Source organism: Centrocercus urophasianus, unplaced genomic scaffold (genome assembly GCF_019232065.1).
Source record: "Centrocercus urophasianus isolate 14NV4802_14NV808 unplaced genomic scaffold, USGS_Curo_1.0 seq_42, whole genome shotgun sequence".
Lineage (NCBI taxonomy): Eukaryota > Metazoa > Chordata > Aves > Galliformes > Phasianidae > Centrocercus > Centrocercus urophasianus.
Genome location: NW_024885000.1, coordinates 2,298,164 through 2,321,222, shown reverse-complemented (window position 1 = coordinate 2,321,222; position 23,059 = coordinate 2,298,164).

The window sequence follows — 23,059 nt, the reverse complement described above, 5'->3', positions numbered from 1 at the left end:
GGGCAGGAGCAGCATCCCAAACCCCGCAGCTCCCAGCACAAAGCAGTGCTGTCCTAACTTGTGCCACTGGAATGAACTGACGCAGAAGAGCCTGAGGATCAGAAGCATGCAAAGCAGCTGCAGCTGTATCACCTTCCCTCCGCCATCCTGGAAAACATAGCCCACAGATATGCTTTTCTGTGCTGGAAAACCCCAGAAACCGCAGCACACGAGTGGCAGCAGGAGGTTCGGGTTTAATTAAAGGAAGTTTTAACACGCTCACATTGCTTTGGGTTGGAGAGTGGAGGCACAATGAGCCCACATCTGGGGGGTCAGATTTGAGCACCCTAGCAATGGGCTGCACCATGGCTGCAGGTCACTGTTTGTAGCAGAACTGCACCAAATTTAGGACAGTTTAAAGAAAACTGTGTCTCATTTACAGGAATAAAGAACTAAAAATCAACACGCATCCTCCCACTGTTGCACGTGTGTGCCTTCATTCCTTCCCCGCTGGAAGAAGACAGGTAGGGGTGACAGCAGCATGCACACAAACAGGGGAAGCTCTAGGACCACTCCACACAGTTATCTCACACTATGCCCACAAACAAGGAAAGCAAAGCAGTGGCCTACACCCAGACAGATTCCGAGAAGACCAGCATCTGCCCCTATTTGTCTCAAGAAGTGACTAACTCTCCCCACTGTGCAAGCATTTCTTTCTCTCCTGCACATTACTGCACCTTGTCCCTATTTCTTTTACAAGCTCTCAGCCTAAAGGCACTGTGTGTGACAGGGCTGATCCTCAGCTTGCAGAGCACCATTAACTTCACTGAAAGTTATAGAGCTGACCCATACACACATTCCCAAACCTGTGCCTCTCTTCATTCCTATGCTCTACATTCAGCATCAATCTATTCCTTACACCCAAGCACCCACTTACACCAGGCATCCATTTTGACCCACAGTGGCAGCAGAACCACGTCAGTGCTACACGCACAGCCTTTGGGGATTCTTACTTTGCTTTATTGTTACAGCTGAAATGCAGAAAGAGAAATTCAAATCAGGGAAAGGCAATAATCTCTGAGCCTGCTGCTCATCAGCGCAGCACCCGCTAAAGAGCAGAGTCCTTTATTAAAAAGGACACATCTTATTAAAAAGATATGAAACAAAAGTGATTTTTAATTTTATTGGGGAGACAGAGTCATTGCCAGAGACAGCCTGTGGCTACATGTGATGATCAAGTCAAGAGGGAGGGCAGTGAAGCACTAACACAAATATGAAGCTAATAACTTTTTTACTCTTAGGGAAAGTGCCGTTCAATTTCTGGTGCTCCAGGCATGTGCAGCTTGAGTGGAAATTTAGAGAAATTACATCCACCTGCTTCCATCTCTTATATCCAGGGCCAGATCTTCAGCCAGCATAAATCAGTTTATCTCCATGCAGGCAGATTGATGCCAGCTGAAGGGTAGCCTCTGGTCCTGCACTTCTGAATAAGAAGTTTTAAAATACAAATGAGTTTGAACCCCTTAGAAAAATATTCTGCATTCACAGAACTTGGATGGAAAAGCAGAACTCCCAGCCCGCCTCAAAGCATCCTGCATTCTCCCTTAAGGTAATGAACAATGATTTCTACCAAGGTTATTTTACTTTTATTATACATTTATAAGCCTGAAAATAGGTCTTAGGTTTGGGGTTTTTTTTGTTGTTGTTTTCTGGTTGTTTTTTTTCCAGTTAGGTTTTAAGTACTGATCTTTATTCCTCCACCAATACCTACTGGACCCATGTTTTATTTATGTGCTTGTATATAAACAGAATTAAAGAGGGATTGCTTGCCCTCAGCTCTGCACTGCTCTCAGCAGCAGGAACTGCTCCACTGCCCGTTGCCTCCTAGAACTTATGCATATACTTAGTGGGTTTGTACACTGTAGTCCACACTTCAACACACAAGCAGCAGAATACATGAGTAGCAGGAACACGAATACTGATATCTCTTAGTCCCTCACCAGGCTGCTCAAAGCAGACACAGAGCAAAGGTGAGATCATACCACCACTCCTCCACAACATACCCAACACATCTGAGTGAGTCACCAGAGAGCAGAACCCATCCCCTATGGATACTGCGTGTCCGTGTACCCCCTATGCATCACATACAGCATCAGGGAGATCAGAATGTAAGGCCAGCATGCACTGTGCTCCCCCATGCACCACAAAGCAGAGCCCAGGCAGCTCCTGGCAAACCCTCTTGGGCACCTCGTGCACACAGGGGATGCTGCCAGCTGGGTGAGCTCGGAAAGCACCAGCTCACTGCACGCCCATGGGCAGACACAGCACTGCACAAAGAAAACACTGGGAAAAAAAAAAACCAACACAACACAGCTATGGAACCTAATGGGTCAAATTCATTTCTGCTTTGCAGTGGGAGCGAAGGCTAGCTGCTCAGATCCACTGCCTTTGTGAAGTTTTGCCAAGTGCAGACTGAACAATCTGCACGTGATTGAGAAACTGCATCCACCCGCAAGACAGTGCCTGCTGTCAGACTTCCCTGGCTGCCTGATCCCTCTGCTGCAGTTAATTCCTGAGCAATACATTGATGGAGCGAGTTGCTTCATGTCTGCTGCCCAGACAGAAATTAACTCAATGAGGATGAGAGCTTAGCTGTGCTATTGAGTGCTGCTGGATGATACTGAAGGACAGTTGCTGCTAAGTGCAAGTCACGGAGCAGCACTGCTTGTATTCAGACTTGTTTGAAAAGGGGAATTATTGTAAAAAACTTTAATGAAGGACCAGCCAAGGATACCCCGTCCCTGGAGATGTTCAAGGCCAAGTTGGATGGGGCCCTGGGCAGGTATGAAATGGGGAGGTTGGTGGCCCTACATGTGGCAGGGGGTTGGAGCTTCGTGATCCTCGAGGTCCCCTCCAACCTGAGCCATTCTGTGATTCAAAGACATGCACGCAGCAGGGCTTCTGCAGTCCCTGTTTTGTGTTGGAAGCAGCTGACAGACAGCCTGGTACACGGGCACAAGGCACCCATACGGGCACTAAGGACCCCAGCTGCCTCCAGTTCCAGCTGCAGGTTTCACAGACAGAACAGCCCAGCAGTGCCACATTCAGCCACAAAGGGCCTCAGGCACAGGCAGGGTATGGAAAGACTTGCCACGTTTCAGCTCGATCTTTCGTTTCCTTGTTCTGGTGGAGATCTGCAATAACTTCGGCACACTGAACACAGCCATCCCCAGATAAAGGAGTTTGAAGGGAGGAAGCACTGTTTTGGTGTGAATTCTCTTGATTAGCTATGAGCTCAGCTGCCTGCTGTTGTCCTGGCTCTGCTTTGCAGGGGCAAAGGAAGAATTTTTGTCAAATCACTTTCGTCAAAGAGGCAAAGCTCCAAGTTAGAGATAAGGATGTGGTAGGGGGCCACATCAAAGGCCTTGCAGAAGCCCAGGCACTCAGTTGTGCTGCCTTTTCCCTTCGTCCACTCATGCCATCAATCCATCGCAGAAGGCCACCAGGTTGGTCAGGCACAACCTTCCCTTGGTGAAGCCATGCTGGCTGTCTCAGCTCACCCACCCACTCATCCCTCACGTGCCTTAACAAGTCTTCCAGGAGGATCTGTTCAGTCTGCTTTCCATGAGCTTCCCAGCCTGTAGTTCCCCAGGTCGTCCTTCCACCCTTTCTTGTAAATAGGAGTGATGTTTCCCTTTTTCCAGTCACCAGGAACATCTACGTGTAACACTGGCTTCTCACACTTCCAAAAACGCTCTCTCAGAACATGAAAATGGCAGATAACATCAAGAAAGGCAATCTAACACGTCTTTCTAAATCATTAATAGAAGGATGGCACACTGGGATCCTGCAAATACCCCCACAGAACACGTTTTGCAAAAAGGCAGAATGTAAAACATGGGCTCACGTGGTCGGGATTTAGCTGAGAGTTAGGAACCTTCCATTTTTAAAAAGGCGAAAGGATCCCAATCACACTTGAGCTGCTTCTCTTTATCTCATTATAACTGTTGCCATTAAAAATCAACTTAGAAGAGCATGAGGATATGCACTGCAACAGTAAATAACACAAAAGGAGTAGATAGCTCACAGCACCTTTTTTTTTTTGTCTTTTGCTTGCATAATGCTGGAAGGTAATAACAGCACATCACTTGCAAGGAACCTTGCAGTTCTTTATTATTTTTTTCCCCACAGGTGTGGGCAAAGTTACTTCAGTAGCCATTGCTCATGAGCATAGCCTGAAGCTATGCATCCCATAGTGGGAAAGGCTGAACCAGAAGCCCCACACCCTGCAGAGGAGGCAGCCAGCACTGCAAACGCATGCAGGTCTGGGTCCCTGCTCTGTAAAGCACTGCAAGAAGATGCAACTTACAGCACACACTTCAGATGCTGCCCACAGAGCTTTTAGGCTCCAGCTAAAAGCTTCAGACCCCAGTCTGAAGGCAGGGAACTCCGTGCTGTGTGCTTGCAGGGTTACTCTGATGCTATTTACCAGTGTGCTGTTTTGGTAAACCTGGAGGAGTCATCTCCACTGGGGTGCAGCCATCTCACAACTTGCCACCCATGGGGATGCCTGTAAATAAATGCCCTGGTAAAAACAAGCTTCTAACCAAAATAAGTCAATTAGTAACATTATGTTGGCTAGGCCTCAGTCCCACTGACTTCCAACAAAGCTGAGGCAGGCATTAAACATTTCTCTGAACTCTTATCTCCTGCTCAATGAAAGCCACACATACCCAAACACTCCTCCGTTCTCCTGATCTACACAAGGAACATCAGCCATGATGCAGAACGATTAGAATCGCCCATTTTGCATCCTTAACAGACAGCTCTGAACTGCTGCAGCAGCTCCCACACATTGCAGGATGCAGAGGGCTGTGGGGGGCAGCTCTGCCACCCCAAACCTGAGCCCAACCCCATCCCAGTGCTGGGATGCCTGATCTCAGCAGTGCTCTCCCTGCCCCATTCATTTCCAGGCAGGACACGATGCAGGGTTTGTAAGACAAACTTCATAGACTCTCCATACGCTGACTTTGCCTTTGGAAACACGGCTTACAGACACACTAGAAATGGAAGTGATAGTTTTTCCCCTTCAGCACAGCACGCTTCAGATGTCAGGCTGTGTTACACAGCTGCCAGTACTAGAGATGGTCACAAGAATGAAACCTCAAGTTATCAAGTTAGCTGCCATATAAAAGAATCCAGATATTAACAAAACACACCCAAATAAAGCCAGGACCTTTAGATATGAATTCACAATCTAGGCAGCATTTTCCCAGCTTTTCAGGAGCCCACATCCACAGCACACTAAACCAACGTGCCTGCAGCCAAAGGTCGTTTCCCCTGGATTTCAGTGGGCTCCATCGTGCACTGGAAGCTGGCACACACGGTTTGCTCACTGCACGCAGCTACGATGGAGAGCAGCACTGAACAAGTCAAGACAACACAGAGCTGAATAATGCTGAAGAAAGGAACGTTCCCAAAGGCGTATCCCTGGCTGGGATCACTGCTCGATAAGCCGGCGTGTAACTGCACATCCCCAAAGGAAGGGCTCATGTTACTCACAAGCTGCAGACAAAAGGCCAAGAATTAGTTGACAAAGCTTTGCAGCTCAGCGTGCTGGAACAGATCGGAGGAGCGGGCTGGGAGGAGGGTCTGTCTGCCACCGACCTCCAAAAAGCAAAGCGCGTCCCATGGAAGGAGCTCGGTGCTGCACTGGTGCTGGAGACAGGCACCAGCTCAGGCCATAAAGATGCATAGGGAAGAGCTCCATGCCCGTGTGGAGGGGGAGCGGGTTGAGCCAGGAGCAGGGATGCTATGTGAGCCCTCAACTCCTCACTTTAAAGCTGTTCTCTTAACTGCACGTACCACATGCTTGGGAGATGCTCTCCATCCAGCACAGAGCCACGAGTAGTTGCTGCATCCTGTATAAAGCTGCTCCCTACTTCTCTGTATGTACAAGAAGAGCCCAGAAAACACATCTTGTGGAGTTTTTGTGGCTTTGCTCAAGCCATACAAATCCACTTCTGCCACACCCTGGCTTAACACTGCCAGTAAAGGGAGTTAGTAAAAGCTAGAATACAATGAAAACCCTCCAGAAGCCAACAGTACTTACCCAAACTGAACTCATATTTTTCATGACCACATTTTAACACTCAGCTTTGTCAGCACTGGTCGTTTCATAAGGATGACAGTCGGAACTACCAGTGCTGTTCGCAGCACGGAGACACAAACATATCATAAACAGCGATTGCTCCATCCCAGCAGTGCATGTGATTGCACAAGGAAATGTCTGTGCCTAAATCCATGACGTAGAAACTGGCACAGAAAGGACAAAGCCACCACTGAGCTCTGTGGTCAACTATGGCACCCTCTGCTTTTTTTGGGGGGGGAGAAACACCAAGCAATGCCCCCAGTGAGGAGGCAGGAGTGCTCTGCTGTCTGAGAACAACATGTACCACACCAACACTGCAAACACTCCTGTTGGTGTTCCCCCATGCAGAGCCTCTCCGTGTAGCTTCCCTGCATCTCTCCATTTTGGGAGTCTCGAGGTTTGCTGCAGGAAGAGGAGCTGCTGCTGCAAGTGATAATGAAGAAGCAAGTCTGTTTGAAGGGAATGTGCTGGCACACGCTAAAGGTAACAAAAGTGTCACTGCAGGAAATGAAACCCAACCTGCACGAAATCATAAATAGATTAATTGAAAGAACTAGGAGAGAGCTCCATCTGCAAATACTGCCAGAGCTGTCAGCAGTGCTCCCGTCTGTGCCCTAAATATGAACATAGGAGAAGTCAGCCCCAGCTGCTTCTGAACCCCCACGCACTGCAGCACGCTGCATACTGATGTGCAGTCATGCTCCAGCAGCAGTCCGCCAGCTGCAGAACTGCCTTCATTTTGCTTTGTTTGCTTAGACATGAGATCTAATATTCTCTTCTATTTGCACACCGTGTGAAGCTTTGCACAGGCGGTCCAAGTCAGGTACAGACAAGGAAACAAATGCAACAACTTTTAGGCAAAGTCTTCTAGAAGTGCAGGCAGTGTGCTTCCTCTAGATGCAGGGACCACAGTATCAGTGCCTTCCTAAGGCTGGGACTTGGTGTGATTTAGGGGCCTGGATCTCCTGTTATGTCAGGCTTAAAGCAGTGCAATTCATTTACCTTCTTCATCCATGCTTTGATTTGCTATCATGGTAGGGACAGATGTGTGCCCATAACATTTTCCAAGAGGCTCAGCCTACTGCTCATGGCTTTCTTAATATATAGTAAAAAACAAAAACACTGTTCCATAGTCCATAGGCTCCCTGGAAGCTCTCCCTCCCACCCACAAGAGTTATCAGATTCTTCAGAATGTCTGTTACAGTGCAAGACAACTTTTTAGTGGTGCTCTAAACAACAGAACAGTGGGAGGAATGTTACCTCCATATTTTCCAGGTAATAGTTTCTCTGTAATTTAGTTTTCCATTCTGCACTATGTTTCTCTGTACATCTTTATAGTATAAACAACACAGCTCTCTGCAGACATATATCTCCATGTATGATTCAGTTCTACCAGCTTCCTGCTACATCCCCTCCTTAGCCCTGAGTTTCTGCCATCAGTTCTCATTCAATCAGGAACACACAGCAGCAGGGCTTCAGCCTGGGAACAGGCAGAAGGGGCTCCTACACACAGCTCTGTGTGCAGAGAGGTAGAGCCCTGCATAAAATGATGGCTAAAGCAACGCCAGATGTTCCTAGCAGGGCAGCACCCAGTTACCCAAACACACAGACAACTTAGGAATCTCATCTTTGCCACCTCAAGTCCATTCTGTATAAGGGCAGATGCTAAGACTTCTCTTTCTTGCCTCCCTTCTCCCCCAACAAAACTGAGAAGTGCACTCCCCAGCAGTGGCCATATACATCAGCTTAAAACATGTATTTCCAAATTACTGTTGCCTTCATCCTGTCAGGAGGACAACACAACCTGCCTTTTTGCTGTCAGATGAAGCCTGCAGATCCATGTGCACATATGGATGTTTCAATTCTGAAGCAACCTGTGAGCACAGGGCCTGTTCTGCACAGCAGTTCAGAAGCTGACTGGTCTGGAACCCAAGGCTTGATCCGAATAACTGCATTGGGTGAGGTTTGAGATGGACTTCAAAGCCACCGAGTCCAACCAAAACTACTTTAAATCATCTGCTGGGCTGACTGACAACCAAAGCATGGCTCATTATGGATCTCACCTGCCAGTTTGTCACACTGCACATAAAGGCATTTGGCTTTTAGGGCTCCTCCTAAGCACTGGCTGGATAGCAACGTCCCAAAGTAAACAGTGGATGAGAGACACTGATAAGCTTGGAAAGGCAATGGGGCAGCAGCTGGGTGCCCCCAAACCTTCCAGCAGTGCTGAGAGCAGCATATGCCAACGCTGTGCTGCAGCACTGCTCCTGCATGGGAATAAATGGGCACCAGGACATGATCTGGTGAGAGAAGACCAGCAGCATCAAGGTGCCCACACGGATGCAGCCCCTGGGATGAGCACCAAGAGAGCAGAACGGCTGTGGCTGTTCTCATTCAGGTCTGGTGTGTATGACAACTCCTAAAGCAACTAAAGCAAGCTGAACAAGAACAAAACAGTACAATTATCTCTTTCCTAAAGAAGAAAATGCTTTCATGGAAACTGTTCCCTGCCGCAAAGACAGAATTAAACCCCTCACCATCCTTTTTCTCCTTACACTTTGTTTCATTTCTTAAGGCTAAAAGAGCAGCGCAAGAACAAAACAGCTAAACCAGACCAAAGGGTTTGAAAGCCTTAACATTGTGCTCTGCTGTATCACCCTGTGATGGCTGGAGCACACAGCAGCCCTGCTCCCCAGGCAATCACTGCTGCCAGACTCGAAGGAAAGATGCACAGGACTGCCAAGGGTACATCCCACAGTTAAATCAATGCCTCTAAAGGAAGAAAAAAGCCAGATGGGTTAATGTGGAAGAGCCAGATATTTAACTAAGCTGCAGAACCAGGTGCGTAACCAAAAGCCAACTCCCATTGCCAAAGGGGGAATGGGAAGAGAACAGAGGCCGTGTTTTCTTTTAAACTTGGAAGTGAAAGGGAGAATATAAACCTGTGTGGAGCCTGGGGATGGGGTGAGGACGACAGGAGAGACTGGTGCAATCAGTTTTCTTTCCTCTGCAAATTGCAAATAAGCACTTACAGTTGAGAATATTTAAAATAAAAGTGAGTGGAACTGACATGTGCTGTTTGACCTCTGCAGGGATGTCATGTTAAACAAGGAGCACAGCTGAAGTCATGGCGCTACCAGGTCCGTGCAGCCACAGAGGAGCTACAGCTGACCTGTGCCACTGCAGAGATACCCAGCTGTCAGCACAGAGCAGGGGTTGTGTGAAGAGGGAAACACTGCACGTTCACCTTTCTGCTGCAGTGCTAATGAGTACATGCATCTGTGAAGGACTGGCAGCAGAAATGCCAGCAAAGCTGACTTTAATAACAGTAACTGGTAACTAAAGCCAGAACTGTGCAGGGAAAATTGACTCCCTGCAACCAAAGGGCTGCACTCAGGAAAGGTTACAGGACTGCATCCTTCCCTGCGCATGGGAGAGTGAGAGCTGCAGGGAGGAAGGGTGCAGGGAGGCAGGTTCCACTGCACGCCACCACAGCAATGATGTGAAATAGAAGTGAAACAGCATTACCCTGGGGTTCATTTCTGTGATAGGAAATATCAGGACTGCAAAGTCTGATGGCTGTATTTATTCCTCACTCCGAGGCAGGCAGTTGTTTCACAAAGCGCTTTTTCCACCAATCATAAATAAACTTCGGAGGGAAAGGAAGAAAAACATCAAATTATTCTCCATCTGCTTGTGGACTGAATTTACAGCGGGCAATTCCAAGAGAGGCGGCCCTGAGTTTGCCTCTGCTGTGTTTCATGTCTCAAACCTGCAGACCGAGTGAATAATCCCATTCCATTCAGTGGACAAATTTAGAGGTCAAAGCTGACAAGCCTTCAGACCACCCAGGGCTCCTCTGGGAAGCCAAGCAGCGGAATGTGCCCATCACACACTGCAGGAAAGAGCCTCCATCCCCTGACATCTTACCATCAGCAGGGCCTGGGAGCTGGCAGCAGCTTTATGATGTGCCGACAGCTTTTCCACCTAACGGGCCACGTGTTGAAAGCTCAAGGCAACTGATGCTTGAAGTGAGTGGGCATCATGGAACAGCACGATGTTCCTACCCAGCCATCCACCCTGCAGCCAGCCCCACCACGTCCATCCTCGACAGAAAGAGCTGTAAGTAGTAAAGCTATTTCTTGTTTTACAGTAGCAAATCAAGAGCTGATTTAGATCTAGCAGAACTACTGCCCTGCCTTCATACCCCGCAGCAGCACAGAACTGAAGAGTTTGGCTTCCTGTTCACATAGCACTGAAATAAAAGCAAGCAATAGGTACAATAAACATGATTATAACCCCAGTAGTGATAACCTGCAGTGCAAATTTCACACGTGGAAAACCTCGACTTCCTTTTCTCTAGGATTACTCTAACACATTTATAGGCTGATACTCAGACACATTTATAGGCTGATATTTTCAACTCCCTATTTTAAATGCATGGCAAAAAAAAAAAACCCCAAACTTTTTACTTGGAGCTGTGGGAAGTCACAATGCACACTGCTGCTAAGTGCAACTCAGCACAGGCAGAACGTAACACGCCGACCTCATGATCTGTGTCATGACCAAGGCAGCTCCACTTTGCATCTCCAGCTCATGAGAGCAAACCAGGAGGATTCATTTGCATGCCTTATTTGGGAAGTAGCATGGAAGAGTGGCATTGTTAGCACTACAAAAAGGCATTAAAAGGTACGTATAAATAAGGGACTCAGGGGATTTGCATAACACAACATGGAACTCAAGGGAACTTGAGTCATTTTACACCAATTTCCTTTAGTGCTGGAATTGAGGTGAATGCATGGAAGCACTTCCAATGCAAGGATGACAAAGGTCCTACAGCCAAACCTTCCCAACACACCCAGCGCAGCTCAGAGCTGTGCCCAACAGCTCGCAGGGAGCGCATCACAACCCAACCTGGTGCTGCGCTGCACATACACAGAGCCAGCACTCAAAACAGCTTTTCCATTTTCTTTGCAATAGCACTACTAAACTTCCCCCGTGCTGAGAAGCCAAATCAAGAATTAGGCGACTCAACTTAAGAATAATACACATGCTTTGCTCTGGCCCCTTGCAGCCTTAGCATGCTTTGAAGCAAGCGCTGCTCACGCATCCCCTCCCTGCAGGCGCATCCCTGCGCGCACCCACGCGGGCGGAGGAGGAGCGCAGGGGACGCGCAGCGCAGCGCGGGGCGGAGCGCTCCGCCGTGCCCTCTCCATTGGCTGCGCCCGCGGGAGCGCGGAGCCGCCTGAGCAGGCGCGCAAATAAAGACTGCACCTGGGGCCACCACCTTAAAGTGGGCAGAACTTGCCTCTCCTGCTCCAGAACTTTTTAAACTTTTTTTTTTCTTCCTCCCCTCGGTTTTTTTTGGATTTTTTTTTTTTTTGGTGGGTGATGTGCACCTCCGCAGACGGCTCTGCTCCATCCCCTGCTCTCCTCCTCCCTTATAACACCCCTTTCCTCCTCCCTCGCTGGTGGGGCACGACGACCAAGCGTGCTGTACAACCCCACTGCAGGAACGCTGCTGCTGTTCCACTTGCTCTGGAATTCTGGTCAACAGAAAGAAGAACAAGAACACAGGCCTTGAACTACTTATTACCAGCTGGGTTCAGTTCCCATCTCCATCACCCCTCTTTTTTTTTTTTTTTTTTTTTGGCTTAAAGTAAAGTAAAACAGTTGCAAGACAGGAGTTGTACCTAATTAACAAAGGTGAGTGCACAGCTCATGGACTGAGAACTTGTGGGCTCTGGGGGAGGGGATGTGGCTGGGAGGCATCGCATGCAGGTGGGCTCACAGGAGGCTGCAGAGCTGCACTAAGTTGCACCAGCACTGTCCTGTTTGGTGGGAATGCTGCAGCACCTGCCCTTTGTGCTTTGGAAAGCAAGGCCAGGAGACAGGTTTTAAGAGGGAAGACTGCAAACATTGCTTGTTAAGCACTGGGCAAGTCTTTCGAAGCATCAATTGATAAAACATGGAGGGATCCCTTGAAAAACACTTCCTGAACTGGTGAGAATAAGAGCACTGAAATTCAGCTGAAAGCCATGGGGTCGCTCTGGCTTCACACCAGCGCAGTGAATACCAGGCTTGAGCTGCCATACATAAAGGTTTAGCTCAGTAGCCTACAGAGAACATCTAATCAAATATAAGATCAATATTTGCAAAGTTCTTTGAAGTCCTGAAGTCATGTACTGCTCTGGAGGGTTAGGGAGGCTGAAGATCCAGGCTGGCTGCACCCAGCCCTGGGGTCAGAGCAGGCAGTGCATGGAGCTTGCTTGTCTCCCCTGCTGAGCACATCTCCTTTCCTCTGCCTGTTATGCACTGGCAAAAGAGCCTGAAGGCCTTCTCAAGCCCTTAACAGTGAGCTTTGTAACAGACTTCAGCTACTGCTGTAGAAACAGGTTCCTCTCCAAGAGCTGACCACAAATTCAACTAAAAAACGGCTAGAAATTAAGAGAATAAAGCTCTTTTGCCTTTAAAAACAGTTAATTTTAAAGAAAGGCTTTGGGAAAGCATAGAGGAACTCAACCTTGCAGCACATTATCAGCTGCAGAGCCAGCTGTGGAGATGAGGCGGAAAAATGGAAAGCCATGAATGAGTAGAACACATTTCCTAGGGCAGGCCCATAGAAGGGTCATTGCCAGACCTAACAGCTCCATCAGACACAGGCTGCAGATGTGTGTTACTTTGGGAACTTATGCTCAGTTCCAGGCCTTGCATTCAGGAAATATCTTCATTCATGCTTGATTTTGAATGCAAGTTCATTGTAATGAAATCAGTTGTTTCGTACTTTTCTGGACAGAGAACCATTTTCAGAACATCTCAAAGGTTTGTAATCACTGGACTTAATGCAAAGTGCTTTTAATACAGCACAAGTGCTAGGAGCTTTGGTCAGAGCATCCAACTTTATCTCTTTGTTTCCCTACAGAGAAGAATATAGAAACATTGGCTCACATTAAAGTTCAGAGAAGTCCAGTACAAGTGTACCTGACCTTTAGCTAAAGGTCTGCCACGCTGGGGGAAGCAGTGGATCTGTGCTGCAGCTCAGGTGGATGCACAAAGACTGCAGCCCAACTCCCAAGTCTTCACCCCAGCGAGAAGCAAAGCTCCAGTGGCATCTCGTTAGAAGGCAGAACAAAAACGATGCTGTTAACCTTTAATGCATTTCAGGTTGTTTCTTCCAAGATGGAAGGGTGGTTAGCTTTTGGGTGCAGGTCTCTAGAGCTTGTATTTCAAGTTATTACCATTGTTTTTATGTAAGATTTTGTTGATACATGCTTTTACTTGATAGCCTGAGCTGCTCCTGAAGCAAGCCAATGCCAGCCTTGCAGCTCTTTTTTCCTCCACTGGCAGTTCCAGGCATGGAGTGGTTAATAGCTGGAAGCTGTGCATTAAGTGTTCAGGCACTAAAGCCTGTTGCAACTTGCCTAATAAAAGGCGTTTTAAACCAGGATTGCATGGAGGAATTTCAGTTGATGAGCTCCTGCCTGGGCTGCTGGTTCTCAGGACTTACCCAAAAGCTCTCAACATGTCCTGACAAAGCAAAGGGAGGGGCATCACTGCAGCAGCAGACAGGTTTAGATTTAAAAGGAAAAGAGAGAAACACCCAAAGCTATTTGCTTTAAACCCACCATCAGCACCTCCATAGCATGCTTTGGTTTTCTCTCCTGTAAGCACAGCCAAGTATTGCTTTTCACCTCCAAAGTTTCACCTCCTAACCAACCTTCTCCTAACTTGCAGAGTTCAAGCAAATTCTATCTGACATTCCCCAAAGTTCTCCGAGCACCAGGGAGCAGCCAAAGCCCTCCTCTGGTCAGAACAGGACTTGGCATTCCAGTACTCCCAGTTTACCCAGGCACCAATGATGTGGAAACTGGGACGTGGATCCCTTACTTGGCTTCAAGGCCCTGAGAAGCAAAGCCACCCAGTTGTGTCTGGCTTCCAACAAGGTTTGCCACTCCTTGCAGAGATGCATTCAGGTTTCATTTCATTCGGGGGATTTGAGAATTTCAGGGTGGACTTCCAGCATTTCCAGTCCTTTAGATGAGAAGCAACATTGGAGTCCAAAGCATCCAAACTTCAGTATTAATCTTTGTTGTTTGCACCTGCACGGTAGTAAAATGTAATGTCTGTGCTGTAAAGTGTCTGTTTATGATCACATTCCTTCCCCAGAATACCAGGAGAGATGAAGGATCAATGTTTAACAGTCTCTTGCTTTCCTCTGCCTCACAGATGAGAAGCTCCTTGGAAGAGGATAGAAATCTAGAAGGTTTGGACAGCTTAGGGTCTCAGAACTCCCCCATGATGTAATTAACTCAATTTGGCCACATTGAGGTGCACATGAGCAGCACTAAGCTGGCAGTGCCGTGTTGGGACACGCTGCATTTTCCTGCTCTGTGGGAAGCCTGTGGCATCAGACTTCAGTTATGCACCATGTTGGGCTGCATACAATATTCTTTCTGCCCTACCTAGGCTGAAAGAAAGCAGCAGCTTCATGTATTCTCATTCTCGCAAGTAAGACCAAGACAGTTCTTCACTCTGCTCATCTGCATTCCTTTGGTTTTGTAGATTCAGGCTCCCCGGTTGCTATAGTATAGGCTAAAATAAAAATGAATGAAAACAGAAGGGGGGGAGGGGGTGGAAAATGTATTGGTGAACGAAAGTTTCAGCCTAGAGGATTCCCATCGGCACTGATTGTAGAGTTTCACACCTCCTGTATATGACTTGAGCACCACAGATATACCAGCTGCACATCCCTAAAATGTACTGTGAGACACACTGAGCACGCCTGCATTTTCCAGCAGAAATAAGGACAATCCATGGGTTCTGTTGTCCTTCATTCCACCGGAGTCTGTCTCATACCCAACCAGATTTCAGTGGAGTGAAGCACAAGAGACATGGAGATGAATCAGCAATGAGAGGAACTGCTTCTCAGTGGCAGAGAAAGGAAACGGCGTGGAAACTGATGCACCAGGCATCCAAACAGAGGCCAAGCATGCTGGCAAGCACAGGAATGGCACAACGAGCATTTTAATAAGTCAAATATTTCTTCAGAATCTCCAGTAAGAGCCTGTTTTGAAAACCTATGTACTTTCTGCATCATGTGTAGAGATAAAAAGAAGTCTACAAAGACACAAGCTGGCTCCCTGGAGGTTTAAATACCTTCTTAGCAGGATATTAAATGCTAACGTGGATAAATAAGATGTGTAACCATTGCTTTCAGATCCTCTAGGATTGTGGAGCCAAGTGCAGGAACCAGAATGGAACTGTCTTCAGGGCACAAACAGTGCATTTCCTTAGGGATCCTCCTCTAAGCATCCACACTTGCCTCCCTCCGGCATCCCTGCTGCTGTATCTTCAGAGCATGGCAAAATGCCATTACAACTGTAGGCCCATTTATTTTGTAATAAAACATATGTAAATAAGATTCAAGTCAAGGGAGAATTGAGATTCTTCAGGTTGAGCACAAGACTGTTCTCTTAAGGTGTCAGCGTTAATTCCTCAGAGCTTAATGCACTTCAACATATTTGATGCACAGAGGTGTCACATCTAACACCAATCATCTGCCAATTCTAATTGCCTTTTCGAGGTCCTCATATCCCTGGGATTAGTGGCTCAAAAAAATTAGATCCAGCAAATTTAAAGCTAAATACTTCTGCAACCAGGAAGCATTATTTGCTTTGATAGGCGTAGAGCTGTATCCATTCCTCCCCCTTGGAAGCCAACAAGCAGCTCCCACAGAGGGACACTGTGTTCTCCCAGTCAGCAATCAAAGCTTCCAATGCTTCTGACATTTATTTCCAGGCTCATTCTTAAGCACAACACACGCAGTGTCTCAGACGTGGTACCAGAAGCGATCCTCCTGCCTAATCCCAATTATTGAAGTTGACCCAACTCCAAATCAGATCATTATAACAGGATCCACAGCACATTTTCAGACCAGGATCAAGACGACCACTTACTACTACAGTTCCTAATGCACTCTTACCCACGTAGCATTCGTTCTCCAGAGTTATTTTCAAATATATTACCAGAAATTGACCTTCATATTTTTTCTTGAATTATTTTCCTTCAAGGTACCTGAGAACAGAGACCTTAACAAACCTCTCTTAGTTCTGGTTGTAGCCATTGGGTGATTCTAATGGGAACAGCAGCAAACAGATTCCTCCCCACACCTGCACTCCTTATCTTCCTATTAAAGCCATTTAAGTGTAAACATATTAATACTGTGTGCCAAACATAAGGACATTAGAAATGCACAAGTCTGCTTATTTTTGCTGCAGCAGGGTGAGGGAGCAGCACCCAGCACTGGGATGTCCCATGCTCTGAGATCCCCAGCACCTCTCAACCCCTCTCTGCCTTCAGCTTCCCAGGTGCAATGGACCTTTGTAGGGCACTTGGAGCTCTACAAGGACAGAAATAACAGAAATACAGCTGGGTATCAGTGATGCACTGAGGTATATTTGCAGCACTGACAGTAATATTGAACTTAGCCAGTTGTTCTTTCTTCCAGCTGATGAAGGACACTTTAGCTGACAGCTTTCCATGCATTAAAGCAATGAATAGAGAAGACAGCAGACAAACTGCACATTGCTATGGACAAACCTTTGCCAATACAGCATGCACTTAGCACAACTCCTCTAGGAGATGACAGGTGCTATGTAAATGCAAGCTCGTTATCAAAGAGACCATGGCTCATTGCTCAAGTTGATGTTGCACCACAGATAAGAAAACCCCTCAAGTTATTCTGAGTAGCTAAAAAGAAATTTAAGTGTGGTACAGGCCATGAGAGGTACAGTTGAGGAAAATGCATCAAAGAACTGCAGCAGAGCAGGCAGTGCTCCCCCTCCAGCTTCACTTAGTGGGCAGGACACGTCATGGGTCAGCCACACATGCAGCAAGAACATAAAAGACCCTCCCTGTCAAAAGCTGGCATGAACTGAAAGCTGCTCAGAACGCCATGAAGACAAGAGAGCTTATCTTGTCAAAATTCCTGTCCTTTTTTGTTTCTTCCCATAGGGACAAAGATGGGCAATAAACAACTGAGCTGAGCTGGATACCCAAGGAGACACACAGCAAGGGTATGCTAAGCTACCAACCCATTTAGTAGTTATTTTAGTGATGAATCTGAACTCCCTACCTAAATTTCATCCCATTCAGCAGAGCTGAGCCTCGAATACCCTCTGCTGTCTGCTCTACTGACCTTACAGCCCTTTCACACCCCCTCCCATAGGCACTGCCTTGTGCCTGGTGTCAACTTCCCAGCGCTCTGAAGCAGAGGGGAGGTTTGGATAAGAGGCCCTTTAGAAACCCTTTCCAAATGTAGATTTGATTGACTGACTGATTGAACTTAATTGCAGACATTCTCTTAATTGTACACTTAATTACTGACACTGTGTCAAAAGATTTCTGATGCAGCACCTGGAGGACAACCTTACAAGTGCCAGTCAGCACCAGCTGCACCAGGCACCAGGGAGGCGCCACGTCGCCTACAGCTTGGAATGGGAAAAAAAATCATAATATTTTAATAATATACAATTAGGTTTCACCCACCCTCGAGCACACGCGTGCACACACACATAATCACAAGTCTGTTTGCAGGGAGGGCATCTAATGCATCAGGAAGAGAGAAGGAACAAAAAGGGATAATTATAGGGCCATGCCGCAGTCCCACCCTTCTGCGGGCTCCCCTAATATCCCTGGCTCTGTGAGCTGCAGGGGGAGTGTGTTATGCCATGGGTTTTGGCAGCAGCAATACAGCTGCTGGCCACTCAAAGCAGAGCTCCGGCTTTTGCACGTTAAAGCACCAGAAATAAACCCTCCATGATATTTATTCTAAGGTTAAAACGGCTAAATATTCTCAGCAGTGCTTTTGGGTTACTGCAGGTCTTCCTGAAAACAGCAAGGCATGGAACAAACCAAATAACAGCACTGTTACTGTTTTATTACAAACTTACTGCAGAACTGCCTGCTTACTGGAGAGATCCCATACATACAGGCAGCCCAGACAGGAGGGCATCACGAAAAGAGCAGTGCACCAGAGCTGCACAGACAGCTAGCAGAAAGGACAGGAGTTGTCTGATACCCACAGAAATGCAATTTGCTCATAACACCTGGAGCCTCGTTAATTTACCTGTGACATGTTGCTACACTTAATTGCCTTTGACAATTAGCAACATTTCAACACCTCCTTTAATGGCCCAATTATGAGAACACTTGTCTTCCGCGAGGTAGATAGAAGAAAATAGATGGGTGAACTTCAGCAGCAAAACTCCTCTGTGTGTTTTGTTAAAGAGCTTAAAAACAAACCCCAACGAGAACAGTTTTCCTGTTCACTGCAGGCAGACACAGTGCCTCCGGCTGTGCCTGTCCCACTGAGAGCAGCTCCAAGCACCCCCTGCACAATTAATTACAGGGAAGAAAGTGCCCAGTGATTTTTTTCCCCCACACTTGATGCTTTATCGATGACTTCCATATGCTAAACAAAGGGCCTTCTAGGTAGAATGCAACCTGTGTCCATACAGAAGCAGCACAATGGGCATTAGAATAAGAAAGCACCACTTCTATCCAACTACACGAGCTCCTGGCTATCTAACAGATGTTGAGCCCAATGCTATGCAGAACTGCTCACGGTTGTGACCACTGGCTGCAGCCTGGTGCCTTTCCTCTCAGAAACAAGCAAGTAACTCCATATGCTGCTTTAGGGCAGGCACCTGCACTGAACAGGACACCCTGCTCAGGATACTTCCAAGTAAAAACATCATTTAGTCAGGGATTAAAAGTTACGTGCTGCTCAGCCCCATTCTGCCCTGTCGCAAAGCGATGTACATCCGAAACATCCCTGCTGGTTCAGATGTCACAGATCTCAGATGTAAGATGACAGCATGAGAGACAGTCAGGTCCAGGCACAGAGTGCTGTGCCCACCCCCAGAACCCCACACCCACAGCAGCACAGATGAAGAGCACCAGCAGTGGCTCATGTATTCAGATCTGCAACACACACTGGGATTTCTGCTTCCCCCTTCCTCACTCCTAATGCTTTCTCAAGCTCTGCTCCAATCCCTCTCCCCTTAAACTGAGGAGTCCTGCAACTCCTGCAACACCACCACCAGCTGTTCTTCCTTTCACATCTCTGCAGCCACAAAGCTCAGAAACTGCCTTCTCCAAAGCAGCCAGGAGGAGCCCCCGTGCTGAATGGAGTTGATGAATAAAACAATGTTTTATTAAATTACTGTTACATTTTGATTGAACAGCGTTTGGGCTACACGGGAGCAGACATTCCTGAAAGTAATTGGTTTTCCACATCTGCTTTCCGTACTAATTGGACTAATTACTTCAGTGTAGGATCATGTTCACTACTCTCCAGAAAGCAAGAAGCCTTGATTTACAGTGAGAAGAGCAGCAATTAGAGGGAATTAATTCATACAGCAACATCTAAATAAATCATATTATGAGAAGACAGCGATGTAATTATTGTGACTGGTGGCTCCCTTGTGCAGAAGCAGCGTCCTTAAGCCTAAATCAAGCCGCTCCATTCTCCAAGGAACCCACCACAGCTTCTCAGAGGATGTACCACCACATTTATTTGTAAGACCTAATTGAAGTGCACTGCCAGAAACAATAGGGTCTGACACTCCTCGGGCAGGTGAGAAAAGCAATCAAGTCTTTCACAGCTCTGTCTGCTGGATCGTGAGCATTCAGCCACCACAGATAACATATGCCAGCAGCAGCTTCCAATCAAAGGTGAAGAACTCCAGGGGGAAGTATCCTCCATCGCAACACAAGTTTTTCTTGCTCTCCAAACCCAGCCCATCCGACCCATTAGGCCAATTAAAAGGTGTCAAGAGCTGTAGGGTTTCAGAAGATGATCCAGCCCTGCACACTGGTGATTTACCTTCCTCCTCATGCGTTCACAACCTGGCCCTACATCACTGACGGGACACACATCTTCCCTTGGCAGCTGCGAAAGCCGTTTTACTGAGGCTGCATGTTACCTGTTTTGTTCTTAGCATCATTCTCAGCGAGTCACTGGGATCAAAAAACTTCCCCTTCAGAACACAGTTCTGGTCAAGTTTCTCATCCAGCATCTTCCATCTGGTTCTCCAGCAAACCTGCAGCAGTAAGGCACAGAAGCACAAGCCTCATGCTGCCTCCAGAGCACACAGACAAGCTTTTCTTCTCTCCAGTCTTAACAGTGACACATAACTAGATGCAGTTCTGCTCTAAGATAGCATGCCTCCCATAGGCCTGACTTAATGTGACAAGCACCCTATAAACTTGCAGTGTGCATGCCATTATAGACACTTGCATGTTGGAGAGCCACATGGTCTTGCTCTGCCATATAACGTGCACAAGCATAAAAATTAGTATACAACAATATTGGACTTGCTGTCCACATCCTGACACATCATAAATCCCTTACATCAGAAAGCCAACTTCCACATCCAAACAATTACTCTGCTTTAGCAAGTGCTTGATCCATTAGGAATTAGGGTGATAAATTGTTAGTTCAGACAGGTGGAAACACATCCATCTTGATTTGCCATTCTTCTACCCTGGCAGATAAATATAGCCGTCAGTTACAGCACCTGCCTGCTACAAGCAGGACTTGGTGGTTCTAAGAATATTTATTAGGAGCCTTAGGTTTTCCTTTATTTACACCCATTCACAATTTTCTCCCCCCTCTTTACTTCTGAGAAGTGGTCATGGCTACCCATTAAAACTCCAAATGTTAGGGAAAAAAAATATATGAAGAAATAAAAAAAATCCAGTTCAACAAATGGACAACACACCATGGGTTGATCCAGATTGCAGCACATTCACCCAGACCAAGAATCCATTTGGTTGAGTTCCCATCTGAGCCACAACCTGCAGTTGCATATTTGCTGCATTATCCTGGCCTGGAAATAGAATAATGGGGAGAAAAAAGGATCCAATCACTTTAGAAGCACATAAAACAGAGAATCCATTGATTTTAGCCCTACGCATCCATAGCAGAAAGATGGAGGCAGAATTCCCATAGGGGTCCTAAAAACTACACCAAAACCACAGGAACCACACAGGTGCTAAAAACAAAAGATGTGCAAAAATAAATACATCCAAGTATCACAACAATGTAAGAACTGTTTTGAAGGTAAGTGGAGCAGCTAATAATTCACAGCCATTATTCCTTTATCTTTGTTCAGCTGGGGGTTGAGAAGATTTTAAAACTGCAATTATCAACAATAGATTTCCATTGAAATAAGCTTCTCCACTGCGTTTCTCACTCCTCTATCCTCCTCCTAAATAAAGATGAGGAAGCAACAAAGAAAGCAACGTCTTTAATACAACAAAGATCTGTTCCCCAAGAATATCCATGCAATCAGAGAGGCTTTAAAAAAAGGAAGAGGTCATTTTTTGAGTCAAACCAGTAAGCTATTTGCTCGGCCGCAATGGAAAACATTTTGCCTGCAGTGAGAGGCTCTTCTTTAGCAACAGTGAGATGTTTTTATATCTTTATCTCTTTCAGCCAAGTTTTGATGATGAGTCCTTGTGGGAACGCGGCCCTTGGGTCATCGGAAGAGGAATCCCCCAACCCTGCCCTGCTGACAACAACCCCCTTACACACAGCAAGCCATCAACAGCCCATCTTCTAATAAAGGTATCACAAGCAAGTTTGCACCCACTCCGGGTTTTTTTTGTTTTTCCTGTGCCTTCTACCAGGCTCTTAATAACTGTAGATTAATGAACAATTACAAGGCTTCATTCTTACTGCCATGTAATTCCAAGAAAGGAAGAGCATCTTTCTGGAACATTATGCTTGAAAAACAAAGGAGAGCTTTGACTGTCAAGTCACTGATGTTCCCTCTCCACTTAAAAGCTTTCCAATTTACTTACAAATTATAGTGTTTTTAATGCAAATTAAGCACTAGAGAACATTCTTTCCTTCCCCCAGATTAGCAAGAACCAAATTGACCAAGAAAGCCAAACATGGAATCCGGACACAATGAATATTTTAAATAATGAGCCTATTTAATTATTCTGATTGGTGAAGTATGAGGTTATTAAAATGCCTGTGAACTGATGATGGGGTTTGAGCATATGGTTTTGCTTTCCGAACACAGAAACTGTTTTCTGATACTCTGTGTTCCAGTATCCTTTGTTGAGTTAACTGCAGGGATGAAATATAGCTACACATGCTCAGAGACCTTTGGGAAATATCTTTTGCTTCAGAAGCAAAAATCACATTGCAGAAGGCAGAGGCACTCCAGGAGAGTGAATGAGAGCACACGAGTGCCCAGATTCTACACAAATTACCTCCCTCACTCCATCCAGCTACTTAGAAATAAACAAAACCAAAGTTCATGCAGTTCCTTTTCCCTCCCCTATGCCACTGAATTTATGTTTGCCTGATAGCTTTTCACTTACACACGTGGGAAAATCCTAAAGCAGAGGAAGAACTCTGTTACAGACATACATCATGCTGCATCTGACCATCAAACGCACCAAGTCCTCTATTTCTGATTAGCATTCAGGTTAAGCATCACCCAACCTTGTGGCTGTTCTCTTTATTTTAAGCTCAGGAACGCCTTTTCAGCCTCCAGAACTCCACAACTGCAAGTTTAAACCAAACTACACTTAGTGCCAAAAAAAACCCATGCTCTTACATGGCACTTCACCCATGCCTCTTACAAACAGAAGAACACTGCCAGTGCAGAACACAGAACAGTGACTTGCTCTGGGCTGCGTCAGAAGAGCAAAGTTATATCCTTACTCTCAACATGAGGGTCAGATTCTCCCTGTTCACTTTCTGCAGTATCCATTCGCACGCTCCATCTCAGCTGTTATCACACCACGTTCCTTTCCCAGTGCACAAAAAGGGAAGCTCCTCCTTCTCTTTTTGTGGCTGTGCACAAACTCTCTAGCAGTGTAAGTGCTCCTGCCCAGACAGAGGGG